This window comes from Melanerpes formicivorus, unplaced genomic scaffold (genome assembly GCF_026170545.1).
Source record: "Melanerpes formicivorus ecotype bairdi unplaced genomic scaffold, bMelFor1.0.p_v2 SCAF_1, whole genome shotgun sequence".
Classification (NCBI taxonomy): Eukaryota; Metazoa; Chordata; class Aves; order Piciformes; family Picidae; genus Melanerpes; species Melanerpes formicivorus.
The window spans coordinates 68,801,539-68,818,920 of NW_027142353.1; the positions used below are offsets into that span (position 1 = coordinate 68,801,539).

General features: G+C 50.3%; 1 protein-coding gene across 3 annotated transcripts in view; it reads right to left on the bottom strand.

The window, feature by feature from the left end:
- RAB30 (RAB30, member RAS oncogene family) overlaps positions 1-17,382 on the bottom strand; it is a 60,457-nt gene that overhangs the window by 34,311 nt on the left and 8,764 nt on the right. Inside the window, exon 1 of one of the 3 annotated variants that reach the window (XM_068146032.1) lies at positions 4,570-4,695. The exons of the other annotated variants lie outside the window; for them this stretch is intronic. The gene's annotated coding sequence lies outside the window, so the exon portion shown is untranslated. Of the gene's footprint in view, positions 1-4,569; positions 4,696-17,382 lie in introns of those variants that run through there. 3 annotated transcript variants of the gene reach the window in all.

The following is a 17,382-nucleotide window of genomic DNA, read 5'->3' on the forward strand; positions in this document are numbered from 1 at the left end:
GCTCCCAGCACTGCCCACACAGGCCTGCTGCACACAGCACCCTCTCCTTACTATAATTAGTATCTCCCTAAGAGCAATTTCATGCCGTGGCCTGAGCAGGCTCTCTGTAAGGATGTCACAGGTCTCCTCATAGAATCAGGAACAGCATTCATGTGCTGGGGCAGCTTCAGCTCACGCACTAACACGCAGCCTGTTCTCAGTTCCCATTATAGTCTCAGGTGGTTACATTACTTTTCCTTTGCCCTAAACCACCACAGGAGCACAGACACTCATCTAGGGCAGCTCTCTGCTGCTAAAAACTCCTTTCAGCTCTGGGTCAGCTGCAATTCAAGAGACTGTATGGGTTAAATGTGACACCAAAAGAAATCCCCAACAGCAAAAAGCAGCTCTTCAGGGGGAGCTTCCCACTCTGGGCTCCCTACCACCACAGGGGCATGGCAGGAGAAGCTTACCTAAAGCCTGAACTCTCAAAATAATAATGACTTTTAAAAGCTATGTTTCAGAGACAGGATCTTTGAGATGTATTGTTAAGAGCTGATGAAGCAATGTGGCACACTGAGGATTACAGCAGGCTGCCTCTCTCCCCCCGCCCCGAAACTGTGCATCGTGTGTGCGTGCACATACATTAAAACAGGACACAGCAGCTCTTGGGCCCAGATAAATCATGTCTTCACCTCTGCACACCTCCACTCCCAGAGCAGCTGCTCCCCATCTCCAGCCACATAGATTAATAAATTACTGCAGATAGGTCTGCAGCCAGAAATGTGCCTCTGGAGAGGAAGTGCAGGAACAGTCGCAGCTTCTGCAGCACCAGCATTCACCACTTGGATGGTGTCAATGTTAACCACCCTATGGAACAGGCCAAGGGCTCCCAAAGCATGGTATTTTTGCTCAGAAATAAGCTCTTACGCCAAATAACCTGTGCCAGTCTCTCACCACCCTCATGGGGAACAACTTCCTGACACCCAATCTGAATCTACCCATTTCTATTTTTCCCCATCCCCCCCAGTCCTAGCACTCCCTGACACCCTAAAAAGTCCCTCCCCAGCTTTCTTGTAGCCCCCTTCAGATACTGGAAGGCCACAATTAGGTCTCCTTGGAGCCTTCCCTTCTCCAGACTGAACAGCCCCAACTCCCTCAGCCTGCCCTCACAGCAGAGGTGCTCCAGCCAGTATTACACAGAAGCAGAGAACATCCTTTCCTACTACTGATTTGGCAGCGGCCTACTGAAGTTTTGCCCTCTTTGGGACTGACATGAGGAAGCAGGAAGTTATTTCCTTTTGTTTACTTAGAGCAAGCAGTAGCCAGTCCTCCATGGACACTGCTGCCTACGTGTACAGCCTGGGCAGTGCTGGCACTGCTCTGCTAAGGACCTTCACCCTCACAGCTTCGTGGCCAGGAGGATGGGACTCGGCACGTCAGCACCGTGCTCTGACCGTTTATTTGTGCTCCTTAGCAACAGAGAAGCTCCTGGCTTCTGTTTGGTTTCCTCTTCTTTCTTTTGTGTTAAATCTATATCTGGCACCCTGGGGAGATTCCTGAGCAGGAGATAGCCATCTTTTGAAAGGAAGAATGAATGTTGGCTCTTGAGCTTTGCCATCCCCAGGTTTTTGGTCAGCATAGAGTGCTCAGACCTGGAGCTGGCAGGAGTCCTCACATGGCCTGGGCATCACATTTTCTGCCTTTGCAAAACCTTGCTCCAGCATCACAAGAGGGAAAGATTTACTGGCCCAAAGCCTCTAAGCCATTTGTATGATGCATAAACCAACACTGCCAAGGCTCTGAACCTCATCACTGCTCAGCAGCACCCACTGGTCTCAATAGTTTTTGTCCTGTGGGAGCCAGGACCCCTCAGTAACAGCATTACCTCAGAGAGGTTAAAGAGCAGAGAGAGAGCTCAGCACTACACAGCAGTGCTGAACTAAGGCACTGCTCTTACCACCGACCACGGAAACAGCCATATCCTCCAGCTCTCCACAGCTCCCAAGCAGCTATGCAAATTAAATCCTGCCTAATCTACATGAGCAAAACAAATAACACCTGATGTTTCCCAACTCTGCTAGCAACATGGCCTTAAGAAAAAAGGGAAAGATTTAATGATAGGAAGCAGAGAGAGATCACATGGCTCGACAGTTTCACTGGTTGTCATGGCAAAGGAAAATCCTCCACTCCAACACTTGTGTGTTTTAGAGGAAAGGAGACAACAAAATTGCCTTTTTATGGCTTGTTTTTTAAGATTAGAAGGAAATGTTTTCCTAATCATCACTCCTGAATCCAGTGCACACTAGAGCTAAGCAGCTGCTCCCGCCTGGGGAAAGCGTTTGCTGATTCTTGCCCAGCGGCTCTCCGGGACCCAGCAGCCATTCGGGCGGGGGTAATGAGAATCATCTGCTTTTAAATGTGGTGACTTCTTGCCTGCCAAAGGGAATCTGAGCTAGCTGGGGGGGTGGGGAGGGGGTCCTCAGCTCCACCATGGCTCTGCCATCAAATTCCTGGGGAGGCTGCCAGCACAGCACAGCACAGGCAGGGAAACCTGGCAGTGGCACAAGTCCTCTGCTCTGCTCCCACCCACCGCACCACCGTGGGGTTTCTTGCCACGTGTCCAGCACAGGACGTAGCTCACATGTCCTCAAAGCAAGCCAAGTCACAGAGATTTGTGCAAGTTCCAGGCTGCCAGACAGGTAACAGCAGCAAAAACACCCTAACGTCTGCTCCAACTTTGGCAGCCCAGAGCACCTTGCACCCTGTCTGTCTGCAGCACCAGCAGCACACCCTTTGCTGGAGCCGAGTTCATGAGCATAGGTGGGACAGGACTTGGCTGCAGTAACCGGGTCCCCAGAGCAAGCTCCTCCCAGCCTCACTGCTCTCTGGGTTTGGCTGCATGCTAAGAATCTGGGAAGTTCAGAACATCCACGCAGCAGATTTCTGTCCCTCATTTCACCACTAGGTCTTCTTAGATTGGGTCTGCCTCCAGCCCTTTCCCCTCTGCAAATCCTCCTCTTCCCCCCTGGGCTCCAGCCACAGCCCTTCTGCCTCGGAGGAGCAACGGGACTGTATGGGATGATGCTTACTGTACAGCGCTGTGAGCAACGCTCCGCTGGGGCTCAGGCACTCCTTCTGCCACGACTGCACAGAGCGGACCAGAAGTTGCACAACCACACACATGGGGCTGGCTGGCAAGCAGCCCCCTCTCTAACAAAAGCCACAAGCTCCTTCCCTTATCTTCCCCCAAGAGCAGCTGTGTACAACACCACAGAGCCCCTCTCCAAGGCTGCCTGCAGGCGTGCAGCGGGGCAGTGTCTGACCAACGGCACAGGCCTCAGCGCGCTCGCACTGCGGAGCTTCATCACAACCACAGACCAAGCTCCTTCCACAAAGCTCAGCCATGGCAGGGACAGCCATGCAAATGAACTAAAGACAACAGGAGATAAGAAGGATGACTAATTTGGAGCCTTTATCTTTTGGATACAAGGCAGAAGGAGAGATTCAGCATTGTCCTCTCCGGGCACCTGAGCCTGCAAGACTGTGGGCGAGACACTCACCTCCTCATTTAAAACCTGCACGTATCAAAAGGAGGTCACTTCATATTGAGTGTGAGAGAAATCACTTCCACAATAACTTTTCAGCTGGACTAGATGACCTTTGGAGGTCCCTTCCAACCCAGACCATTCTATGAAACACTGTGGATTGTGTAACACACCTCATACATTAACCCTTACCCACACCGCAGAGCTGAAAGGCAGACTGCTGGAGTTGCTGGAGATGAAATCACAACCCAGCAGCAAGGGAACTCGGCTCTGCTGCCCAGATAAGCCAAAACCACAGAAAACAAGATCTTTCCACCTGAGACTCCATCCAGAGTAGCCCCAAGCATGCTAGTCCCAAAGCATCCCCTCCCTGCAAGGGTGGCTGGCTTGCACGCTCACATCTCCCTCCCAGCTTGGCGTCCGGAGCAGTTCTGGATTGCTCTGCATGTGGGTGGATGTGGAGAGGGATGGCTGAAGGAGAAATCACAGGCTGAAGGGGAGTGAAAAGACAAGCTGAGAAAGAATAAGGGAAACAGGAAGAAAAGTCCCAAGAATAAATCTCCTTAAAGCATTAAACCGGAGGGGGCTGACATCGCTGGATACCACACAGTTACATTCCTTTAAGCTGAAGGGATGTGACAGAGCAAATGGTTTTTATCCAAGCTAGGAGACATTGTCCTGAGGCTAGTAACAGCTGGCTACACTCAGGTGGTCAAGATCTGGACAGACAATCCTGAGAGAAAAGCATTTTGGTCACACCAAAAAAGACTGCATTAGCAGCTTCTCAAATGCATATACACTTAGAGACTTTTCTTCAGGATAGAGCTCTAAGGAGGTGGCAGGAGCCCACCAGACCATGCTTCTGGGGCTATGGAACACTCACAGTTGTTCAGTCCTTGCACTTCCCCAGTTTTAGACAGAGCCACTTGGAATACCACCACTTGTTCTCTAACACAACGGGCAGTCCACCCAAACCACCACTCACAACCAAACCCCAACAGAAGGTATTTGCACTTAGCAGAACACAGAATCCTCTCCTCACCTTCCAGTTTGCCATTTATTCCAACCACAGATGGAGCCTCACTGCCCCCAGCATAGCACTCTCCTCCCAGGAATGAAGCAAGCACCGACCCCAGCTTCTGCTGCACAAAGCTTATCGACAGACCCCGGCTCGCGCCAAGGCTTCTCTGGAAGCTCTGCATTTGCCCCTGCTCCACTGGACACGTATTTCTACACTACATGTGACTGAAACTGGATATCCAGGGCCATACCACAAATCAGAGAACACACATTAATTTTTTGTGTGCATTTTTCTGTGCAGGGAAAAAAGCTGCGGACCACAACTGGAAATGCATGATAGAAGATGAGCTTTCCTGGCTCTGCTGATGACTGCTTGCAGGGCAGGTCCCACATGGCTCTTTCAGTTTGATTCTTCCCTATGAACAACTATGATATGCAGTGTCCTAAAGTAGCACTGCAAGACCAAACCCACCCATCCTGCAAAGCTATGGGCAAGGAATTTTTGCAGATGCATCACCTCAAGATTTAACTTTGAAAGTAGATCCACATAGTCCCTTATTTTCTCTCTGAACAGGGAGGGTTTGAAACAACGAAGAGGAGAGAGACTTGGGGGTGCTGGGGGAGGAGAAGCTCAACAGGAGCTCTCAGTGTGCACTTGCAGCCCAGAAAGCCAATCAGATCCTGGGCTGCAGCAGGAGAAGTGTGGCCAGCAGGGCAAGGGAGGTGATTCTGGCGATTCTCCCCCTCTGCTCAGCTCTGGGGAGACCCCACCTGGAGTACTGCCTCCAGTTCTGGAGCCCCTATTGCAAGAGGGATGTGGAGGTGCTGGAAGGTGTCCAGAGCAGGGCCAGGAGGATGAGCAGAGGGCTGGAGCACCTCTCCTATGAGGACAGACTGAAGGAGTTGGGGCTGTTCAGTCTGCAGAAGAGAAGGCTCCCAGGTGACCTCATTGTGGCCTTCCAGTATCTGAAGGGGGCTACAAGAAGGCTGGGGAGGGACTGCTCAGGATCTCAGGCAGTGACAGGACTAGGGGGAATGGAATGAAGCTGGAGGTGGGGAGATGGAGGCTGGAGGTGAGGAGGAAGTTCTTCCCCATGAGAGTGGTGAAGCCCTGGAATGGGTTGTCCAGGGAGGTGGTTGAGGCCCTGTCCCTGGAGGTGTTTAAGCCCAGGCTGGATGAGGCTCTGGCCAGCCTGATCTAGTGTGGGGGGTCCCTGCCCATGGCAGGGGGGTTGGAACTGGCTGATCCTTGTGGTCCCTTCCAACCCTGAATGAAACTATGAAACTATGTCAAAAGGAAACCCATGTATAGCTCTATAAATGTGTTGAAACAAAACCCCCAGGGACTTAAAGGAAACTTGAGGCAATTCCAGGTTAGGACTCTAAAAGAAGAAAGACGTTATGGGTTAAAACCCAGGAAGAGAGCGAAGCACAGAGGGGGCTGGCTGAAGCTGGGGTAAAGCTATGTGGGCAGATGCTGCTGGAGCACCAAGGCATGCGAGCCTGGCCAGCAGCGCTGCAGAGAGGAGCATCTATGGCCAGTACAGCAAAACAAGAGCAGGAGAAGAACAGCCCAGAGGGGACAAGGGGAAGAACACACTGGGGAAAAACAAACACCAATCCCTAACCCTGGAAGGACACCTGCCAGCTACCTACAGGGACAAAGTCAAATCTTTATGGTTGCCTCTGCAGCGTTTCAAAACTACTCTGGAACTGGAAAGGAGATGTGTACCGTGTACTCTGGTGAGACTGCATCCAGTCTGGGAATGGGAATTCAAATGCTGAGCACAGATGGGGTTGAGGTGCAAACCTGGGTGCCAGCCTGAAGGAACGTCACCACAGCCCCAGCTAACACAGGCACCAAACCACGCCTTCACTGCCAGCAGCACAAAACATCCCCAGACAATCAGGGAGCATTAGGTACTAAGTGTCAAGTATCCCATTTGTGCTACAACACAAGGGGACAGGTCTGAGTATTGTTCTGGCACAGCACTGCAGGCTGGCTTGTGGCAAAGACAAGTGCTCCACAGCTTTTAGAAAGGGAGGCTTTGTAGCCTTTGGAGAGAAAAACTTCAGCAGCAATGGGAAAGTCTTCACTGGGGGCTCCCTAATCCCCTGCTCTGCTTCACAGCTCTAGTTCTGCTGCTCTGCAGTAGCCTCACATACTGCCCAGGGTTACAGCTGGCAGCTCCAAGTCCTTGCTTAAATTGCTTTGAGTTTCTTCTCCTGGCAGTAACCTCTCTTCCCTCTCCCATAGAGCTGGGTGAACAGTAAGTGAAACTTCCCAGCTACCATGTGAGAGGTGCAGATAATGAGGATGAGAGACAGCCCTTTACTTGCCTCTACTTGTGCATTTATTACACCTCAGCTGCCAGTGAAGGCAGTGTGTGCTTTCAAGCAGGTGTGTGTCCTCCGATGCCTGCCCCAAAGCCAGCAGAGGAGGATCCGGGCAAGGTCACAAACATCCCCTCCACACAACGGCGCTGCTGGAAAGGATCCTGAGGCTGGTTGTGACGAACAAAGAGGGATCAGGAAGCCACAATTAAATATATAATACTGCATCCAATTCCATTATTTATCTTGCCACAACCACCAACAATTTGATCATGAAGCTAACTCAAACATCAGTCAGGTTTAGGCACTGAGGCTGGGGGGAGGTCTGGAGCACAGCCCTGTGAGGAGAGGCTGAGGGAGCTGGGGTTGCTTAGCCTGGGGAAGAGGAGGCTCAGGGGAGACCTCATTGCTGTCTACAACTACCTGAAGGGAGGTTGTAGCCAGGTGGGGGTTGGTCTCTTCTCCCAGGCAAGCAGCACCAGAACAAGAGGACATAGTCTCAAGCTGTGCCAGGAGAGGTTTAGGCTGGATGTTAGGAAGAAATTCTTCACAGAGAGACTGGCCCTGGGGATGTGCTGCCCAGGGAGGTGGTGGAGTCACCATCACTGGAGGTGTTCGAGGGGATTGGATGTGGCTCTTGGAGCCATGGTTTAGTAGTCCTGAGGTGTTGGGTGACAGGTTGGACTTGATGATCTCTGAGGTCTCTTCCAGCCTAGTTGATTCCATGATTCTAAGATCACAAGATAATTGTTAAAGACTCTTTATGTGAGGCTTTTCTGCTTTGCCACTTCTCAGACTGGTCTCTGTTTTGTTACTGTCTACTTAACTGGTACTCAGTGTGCAGGCAAGACTTCTTCTGTGTATCAGATTGTAGAGGAGGGTATCTGGACTCCAGCACCACAAGCAGGAGCCCTCTCGAGAGGAGGTCTGAGAGGGGTTTGCTCTGCTGCATCGACAGGCCAGGGGCATTTTTAAAAGGTCAGAGTAACAAATCAAAAGCTTCACTCACCAGTTGCATGGAGGCAGTGCACAAGCACACCTTGCACCACGTGTGCAGACATGTCTGGCCTTTGAACACGTGAAGGGAGAGCAAGCTGTGCATAAACTGTGTGCACACTTCCCCCCTCCCCCCATCCCAAACAGTAACTTCAAATCTGCCTCACAACAGCAGGCTGGTGGCCTCACTGTGCTTCTGCTCTACACCAAAATCCCTTAACAGGCAGTAGTGTCCCCGTCTGAGACCTCTGCACACACAGGCAAGGTGGGGGAAATGTACCAGGCTGAGAGGTTTGTCATGAATGTGGGAGCACTACCCCATGTAACCAGACCCAAGCCTCATGCTCTCTGTTGGACTATTTCACTCCTTCAGTCTCCTTCCCCACATCATCTCCAGCCCCACTTTGCTCTTATTTATTATCCATGGTCTCTCTTTTTCTTCTTCTCATTCTGCAGCTGATTCTTGCCTTCCTCTGCCCCGGCTCCACGGTCTCCACAAGTACTTTTCTTTGCCAGGAAAGGTGCAACAGGGCTAGTGTTCTTCCCTAAGAACTGTTTCTGGGCTGCATTCAGGAAACTTTCCCTTTTAAAGCTATTAAGTTTCCTATAAAACCTACAGCTACCAGAACAGAGAACTCTTTCTTCTAGCTTCTCCTCCTACCCACTCCCAGGTGCTGGAGGCCACGTCACCTACGATGCCAGAGCCTTGACCTGGGGGTCTTCACTGTTTCTACATCTGGACAGGCTACAGATCATTGCTCTGCAACCTCCCAAATTCTGCCCTGGCCACTAATGCCTTAGTGCCACATCCACCCCCAGACTGCAGTAGCAATGCTCCCCATCCTAATCTAACGTTCTGCTGGCAGCAGCTGAGCTGGTGAAGCTGTGAAGGGCAAAACTACACTCTTCTTCCTTGTGCTGTCAGTTGCAAGACTCCTGGACAGCAAAATTTCCAGTAGCTGATACTTACCTAGGAATCATTCCAGCTTAAACCAGCCATCATTCACCTCTTAAACCCTCTCCTCTCCTTACTCCAGAGGACAGCCCTCCCCTCCCCAACCAAAGCCTCACCAGCTAGCAGCCTCACTGTTCACACAGGTCACTCATGTGAAGAGCTGACAATCTCTCCTGGCAAGGGAACCCTTTCCTGAAGTAGTACCTCAGTGAAGTCTTCTAGAACCCAAGCAAGTCCCTTCAGGATTCATTGAACTCAGCATCCCCTCATCTCCATTACTTCAACTGTCCCTTTCTGACCCTGACAGATCCCCATTCAAAAACCCCCCACACCAAACACCAGCTCTCACTGAGGCACAATCTTCCCAATTTCCCTCATTTGCATCTTCAGGGTTTCCCATTGTTCTTGCTTCCCTGGCTCCCCAACTCCCCTTACTACTTGTGATGGTTATTTTACAACCTAACCTATGTCCCCCCAGGTACTCTCACAGTATCACCAAGGTTGGAAGAGACCTCGAGGATCACCGAGTCCAACCTGTCACCACAGACCTCATGACCAGACCATGGCACCAAGTGCCACATCCAATCCCCTCTTGAACCCCTCCAGGGATGGGGACTCCACCACCTCCCTGGGCAGCACATTCCAATGGCTAACAACTCTCTCCATTAAGAACTTTCTCCTCACCTCCAGCCTAAACTTCCCCTGGCACAGCTTGAGACTGTGTCCTCTTGTTCTGGTGCTGGTTGCTAGAGAGAAGAGACCAACCCCTTCCTGGCTACAACCTCCCTTCAGGTAGTTGTAGAGAGCAAGGTCTCCCCTGAGCCTCCTCTTCTCCAGGCTAAACAACCCCAGCTCCCTCAGCCTCTCCTCACAGGGCTGTGCTCAAGGCCTCTCCCCAGCCTTGTTGCCCTTCTCTGGACACCTTCAAGTGTCTTGAAGTCCTTCCTAAACTGAGGGGCCCAGAACTGGACACAGGACTCAAGGTGTGGCCTAACCAATGCAGAGTACAGGGGCACAATGACCTCCCTGCTCCTGCTGGCCTCACTGTTCCTAATGCAGGCCAGGATGCCATTGGCCCTCTTGGCCACCTGGGCACACTGCTGGCTCATGTTTAGGTGGCTGTCAATCAGCACCCCCAGGTATTCTCAATACAGAGGAGCCTTATCAACCATGCATGGTCACATACCCAACAAGATTTCCTCTCAAAAATACTTCTGTTACCTGTTTTTTTCCCTGCCTGCCTGTGACCATGACCTGTTGTCACCACTCAGGAAGTGCTAAGCTCTGCCAGGTGTAAACTGAGTTTTGCATTTGCAGAGTTCTTCAGGAGGCAACAGCGGGCCTCAGGATGCTGCAGCAACAGGCTGAAGAAGGGATCCTGCTTGGTGGGCCACCCTTAAAGCAGCAGGTCTCCCCTCTTGAGACTTCTCAAACTATTCCTAAATGGAAAGGTCACGCTCTTACTCCCAGTGCCACTCATCTGAGTCTGACCCACAGAGATAACAGCCACCCCTCCTGGGCTCTGCCGGGCGCTGCCGGCGGGTCGGAAGCGCAGGGCTCATCTCTTTCTGGCAGGCAGCAGGAAAGCAGGGAATTAGCAGAAAAATACAAACTGGCACATGATGTGCCCTTGATATTTACAGGGATTTCTGGGACTGTTTAGTGACACCCACACAAAAGCAGAAGTGTGATGGAAAGCATCTTTCCTTTCCCAGGAGCAGCAAAACCAGCCATTATGTGCCTGCCCTTCGCAGCGAGCACATGACCCCAGGCACACAGAGGCACGCAGGGACCCACTTTACGGTCAGGGTAAGATGACAGCTGTTCCTTTTTAAAACCAGAATTGGAGAGCAAAGTGTCAGAGCCTTGGACAAAGCCCTCAGAGGCCAACCAAGCTTCACAAAATTACCTGCACATCAGCCCTAGCTCGCGGTCCCCCAACGCACGTCTCTCCTACGCGAGAAATCCAGCGAGTTCCAGGGCACATCATGGCACGTATTAAGATCCAATTAACACACCCTCCCCTTAAAAAGGGCACACAAATTACAAGCTCTTCCTTCCTAGAAGACAGATGTTGATGACAGAAGGCATTCTGTGTGACAATTCTTTTCCTAAAGGATAGCAAGTGCCTTGTCCATTTGAAAGGAGAATTTGCTGTATCTGAAGGGGAAAAGTCATTACTAGCAACGTCTGAACCACTAGCCAAAGCCAGCTACATACTGGACACATTTTTTCTGCATAGCACTGCTTGAATCCCCTTCCAGACAAAGTGTCATTAACATGCAAATGAAAAGTTCACACTGCTCCTCCCCGAGGTCCTGCTTGAGACGGTACACAACTGAAGTCCTAAGCAAAGGTAATGAGAGCCAAAACAGGACAGGCTGGCTACACGTGTCATGGCAATGCCTGCAAATCCATCCCTCCTCTAACTATCACAGTGTTTCCAGGAGAAATCAATTCCAACCATATGGATGAATGGCATCCTAAGCCTGCAAAAATGCACTGGATGAAACATTAATGCTGTGACCAATACATGCATTCCATCCGAGGGTACAGCCCACCAACGTGTAGAGTTGATGCAAATGTAAACACCTACAGAGTCCAGAACCCTGGACATAACATACCAACAATATAAACTCATCCATCAGGCTGTAATTATAGTCCATGTTTTGTTTTTATGGTAAAGACTGGTGTAAGCATACAGCCAGGCAGGAAGCCAAGCCTCAAACTGTGCTTATTGACTGCTGAGGTCTCCATTAGCCCAGGGTGCTCTCAACAGAGGTAATGGTTTGCTCAGAGCAAGCCTAAAGATGATACAATGCAACCTCTTGCCACGCCAGGCAAGCTTTGGATGAGGTTGCCAAAGAGGCATCTGAATTCAGCAAGCTGCCCTCTCTTTAAAACAAGCTCTTGCAATCCTCTAGCCTGGCCAAGGAGCTCCAAAGCTACTGATGGAAAGACTGTTGCAGCAAAATTACCAAGACAACACAGCTGGGACCAAGACAGGCTGCATCCCAAACCAGCACCTGCACTGTCACTGTGTGGCTGCCCAGTGTGTGTTTGGTTGCATCTGGCTGGCTGCTCATGTCACTTAATGCCTGTCAACCAAGAGGACATGAAGCAGCTATGCATTTCTTCTCCAGATGCTCCTGTCACAGCTTCCAATTGGAGCTACTCATTTGCATTATTCAGTTTCTGGACCTCCATGTCTTAGTTCTCAGTGGTTCTGAGCCCTTAAAGTTTCAACACTCAGCCAGCACTGTTGAAAGTGCTCAAAACCTCTCCAAAAGACATGTTCCTGTTTTGGACACAGAAGCTGATGAACCTCTTCATAATAAAGGATTTGAAAACTTGAGCCTTGCAGGTGCCCCTGCTTACTGCAGAGGGGGTTGGACTAGGTGACCTTTGGAGGGCCCTTCCAACCCAAACTATTCTACAGCTCTATGACTCTCGTGCCTAGTCTATGAAAGCACTAGCTGCTCCGGCAGATAAGGGTTGAATGGACTGCAGTGTCACAGTAAATTCATAGAGCAGCTTTGTTGGAAGGGACCTTCAAAGGTTATCTAATTAAATTCTCAAATTATCAGGATGATACTTTCAAGTCTCTTGGATGTACAAAGCAGCCTCCAAGGGACTGTGCCTTTCACAGAACCACAGAATTTCAGGGGCTGGAAAGGACCTCAAAAGATGATCCAGTCCAACCCCCCTGCCAGAGCAGGAGCACCTTTATTTAGAATAAACCAAACCAGGTTGGAAGAGACCTTCAAGATCATCGTGTCCAACCCATCAACCAATCCAACCCACCTAAACAACTAACCCATGGCACCAAGCACCCCATCAAGTCTCCTCCTGAACACCTCCAGTGATGGCGACTCCACCACCTCCCTGGGCACCCCATTCCAATGGGCAATCACTCTCTCTGTGTAGAACTTCTTCCTAACATCCAACCTGAACTTCCTCTGGCACAGCCTGAGACTGTGTCCTCTTGTTCTGGTACTGGCTGCCTGGGAGAAGAGACCAACCTCTGCCTCTCTACAACCTCCCTTCAGGTAGTTGTAGAGAGCAATAAGGTCACTCCTGAGCCTCCTCTTCTCCAGGCTAAGCAACCCCAGCTCCCTCAGCCTCTCCTCACAGGGCTGTGTTCCAAACCCCTCACCAACTTCGTTGCCCTTCTCTGGACTCGTTCCAGCAACTCAACCTCCTTCCTAAACTGAGGAGCCCAGAACTGGACACAGCACTTGAGGTGCAGCCTAACCAGTGCAGTGTACAGGGGCAGAATGACCTCCCTGCTCCTGCTGGCCACACTGTACCAGATCACACAGGAACACATCCAGGCAAGTCTTGAATGTCTCCAGAGAGGGAGACTCCACAACCCCCTGGGCAGCCTCTTCCCGTGCTCCATCACCCTCACAGTGAAAAAATTTCTCCTCATATTTCCATGGCACTTCCTCTGCCTCAGCTTCCACCACTGCCCCTGGTGCTGGCATTGGGCATCCCCCAGCAGAGCCTGGCTCCAGCCTCTGGGCACTCACCCTTGACATTTATAAACACTAATGAGGTCACCTCTCAGTCTCCTCTTCTCCAGAGGAGCCCCAGCTCCCTCAGGCTCTCCTCACACAGAAGATGTTCCACTCCATTTCTGTGGCTCTGTGCTGGACTCTCTCAAGCAGCTCACTGTCTTTCTTGAACTGAGGGGTCCAGAACTGGACACAATATTCCAGGCACAGCCTCAGCAGTGCCTCCCTGAGAGGAGGACATTACACCAACCTCTACACCAACCTGAGAAACCACTGAAATGACATGGTTGTGCCATAGTATTTGAGTGAAGGCCTCCAGACACGCACCCATTCTGCAAGAGCAGAACCCCTGGGAGCTAGCAAGGCTCTGTTCTGCTGGGCTGGCATTGAGCCAGCACCACAGCACCACGGGACTGCACCAGCGGTGCCATGTTGCACAAGAGAGTCACTTGATCTCTAGAAATTGCTGATCACATCAAAGCTAAGAAGTCATGATTCAAGTAGTGTCATTCTGGCTCCCTGTTTCTCTGCCTGTGTCACCTCTGCTGCTCCCAGTGGTACTCCTGCTCTGCTCTCCCCTCACACAGGGCTGCCAGCTGCATCGCAATGTCCATCAGGCAGCACCTCTCTGATAGCTGGTGGCTGCTAAGGCAATATTCACACTATGGGTAGCATTACAGTTTATAAAGCTCCTTGGAGCTCTTCCAAAGGGAAAGCCCCACGTAAATGGGAGTTGTTATTGTCATCTGCAGGCTAAGTCCTGCTAAGAATCTGCCGGGGCTCACTGGAGCCTGGGGATGCTGGAAGCGCTGATCAACGTGCTGAGTAATAAACTTCATTAACATTGCTTGTAACACTCCCATTCAGCAGCACACAATAAATCACTGATGAATATTCAAGGCATCCCTCTGAGGTTATCTCCATTTTACAGATGGAGGCAACCAGGAGACAGAAAGTTCCAAAGTGACTTGCCTAGAAACACAAAACAGATGCAGAATTCAATTGTCCTGCCTTCAAAGTAGAAAATGTCTTTTTAGACCAAACTGAACTGTAGAGATCATTTTGCAGTGAATTTAAGGAGCCTGCCATTCCCCTGAATCACTAATGGCTCTTCCCCCCAGGTTACAGTAACACCTCCAGACTGCAGAGGACTGCAGATCCCCAGCATGTGGAGACTAACAGGCAAAAGCCATATGCCAAAGAACTAATTGTGGACAATAAAAATCCAATCTCTGCACCAAACACAGGAACAGCCAAAAAGATGAATGCTCAAAACCTGCACCCCAGGAAGGAGCAGGAATGCACCAACTCTCCAGAGTACCAGACCCAGACATAAATGAACTCATTAACTAAGCATCACCCAACCTTGCCCAGGAGATTTTAAGCCTTCTTCTGTATCTCCAAGAGCTGATGTCATCCAGCAAAATATGGAATCTTGTGAAAGATGTGTTAATGAGATGGAAAGAGTGTGTGTGTAGTTTCACACATTTTCCAGCAAGGAGCTTGACATTTCAAGTGGCTGGCCTGGTTACTAAGGGCTACTCTAGGAAGTGGTGCAGAAGGCTGGCCGCAGCGATGACTGGCAGCTGCAGCAAACAGACAATAACTCACGCCAGGTTCATCCCTCCTGTGGCAGCTGCCTTTGTACAGCTGCAGGACTTCAGCAGACACTTCAGCTCCTCTCTATTTCACAATCAGCCTCCTTTATTCTGCTAGCCTTAGCCCACAATGAATGTTTCCCTTGGTTATTTTGCTGTGCAAGTCAGCACTCAATTTGGTTGAAAGATGCTTTCATTATTAAACAGCAGCTAACCACCTGCATGGCTGCAAAGCAAATGGGCCTGGATGGACTGTCCCCAAAAAGTTAGCCTAGCAAAAAAAGGTGAATTTTAAGACTGACTTCAATCAAGTGGTTTCCCAGTCCTGAGGTACAACAGATGACAGGCAAGACTGATACAGATGATACCTCCACTGACAACAGACTGAAGGTTTACTATGGGTAAGGTGAAGTCACTGTCAATGGAAGCATCCAGCCACACAGCAGCTTGAGGAGGAGCTTTAAAACAAATCAGAATCACAGAATGGTAGGAGTTGGAAGGGGGCCCTGGAGACAGCCCCCTGTCAAAGCAGGTTTGCCTAAATGAGATTGCACAACATCAGGTCCAGGCAGGTTTTGAAATCCTCCAGAGGAGACTCCACAAGCTCTTGGGGCAGCCTGTTCAGTGCCCCACCACCCTCAGCCTAATGTTTTCCTCGTATTCAGGTGGAGCAACTTCTTTTCTGGTTTGTGTCTGTTGCTCCTTGTCCTATCAATGGGCACCACTGAAGAGAGAGACCACAAAGCAGTTTCAACCCAGCCACATGCTCATGCTTCTTCCCTCCTCAAGAGGTTGAGCAGAAATCTGTTAGCCCAGAGCTAAGATTTGGGCTTCAGACTTCCAGCTTGTCTAAAGAGTTAACACTGGGTTTACTGGGGGTTTCTATATGCACACACACACACAGATCAATCTACCTATCCAAGCACAACACCACTACCATATTCTAGAGATGTGAATGCTGCTGCTTGAAAAAAATACATGGGCAGAGTTCCCATTTTAGAAGGAACAAATTGTTCAGAACAAGGACAAATGCAACAGAGAAAGCAGGCCCCGGCTTTGCTCTGCTGTTTCAAGCTGCTGCTGCATGCAGCTTGGGTACAGTTTTGCAATAGGTCTCTTTTTTTGCTAGACCAAACAGTGTTCAGCAACCCCTCCATAACTACCTAATGCTCTCAAAGGCAAATATTTGCAGTACAGATTTTTGTTACCAGATACATGAGAAATTAGAGGGCTGCCACAGGCTTCTGCTGGCTACAGGCAGGAGAGAGCCATCACCTGCGTGCCCGGTGTGGCTGAAACGGTGCAGATATTCATTTCACTTGAGGGTGTTCCAGAAAGGAAATGGGGAATTCATTTCAAACTGCTTAAACAACAACCTTAAAGCAAAAAAAAAAAAACCCCAAACAAACCATTTTTCTGCAGTTATGCCACAGAAACAGGGATTAGAGGAGCAGAGCCCAAACCCATCATCACACAAGTGGCACTCGCAGCTACTCCTCCAGCCAGCCAGGACATGGAACCTAATGCTGGAACCAGCCATCCTGGGGCCCTTGCCAGGTCAGACAAAGACATTCCAAACATGTTCTTCTGCTCTTGTGAACGTTACAAGTGATGCCATTCCTTGCTGGGGGTTTAATTAAACTCATTGCCACAAGTTTATCAAGGTTAATGCCTTTTCTCCACAGGACATGCTGCACTGATTCACAAACTGCATCAGCTTGAAAGGGATCCTCAAAGGTCAACCCCTTTGCAGTGACAAAAGACACCTCCAGCTAGAACCAGGCTGCCTAGGGCCACACCAGCTCTGATCTTCAGTATTTCCAGAGACAGGGCCTCAGCCACATCCCTAGGCAACCTGTTTCAGTACTTTACCACTCTCACTGTAAAGCACTTCCTCCTTATGCCCAACCTAAATCTGCTCCAATTGAAAATCACTTCCCCTCGTCCTATTGCTACAAACCCTTCCCCACTGTCCTTCCCCAGCCTTCCTGCAGGTCCCCTGCACATACTGAGATGTAGTTAAAGGGTCTCCCTTCTCTTCTCCAGGCTGAACAGCTCCAGTTGTTTCATCCTCTCTTCACAGGAGAGGTGCTCCAGCCCTCTGATCACCTTTCTGGCCCTCCTCTGGACCTGCTCCAGCAGGTTAAAGTGTCTCTTGTGTTGGGGATCCCATGGCTGGACAGAGTGTTCCCAGTGAGGTCTCACCAGAGCAGAGTGGCAGAATCACCTCTCTCACTCTGCTGGCCACATTTCTTTTGATGCATTCCCAGATGCAATTTGCTTTCTGGGCTGCAAGTACAGATTGTTGGCTCATGTCCAGCTTATCATCCACCAGTCCTTTTCTGCAGGGCTGCTCTCAATTTCATCATCCCCCAGCCTGCACTTTGCCTTGTTAAACCTCATGAGATTCTCCTCAGCCCACTTCTCCAGCCGGT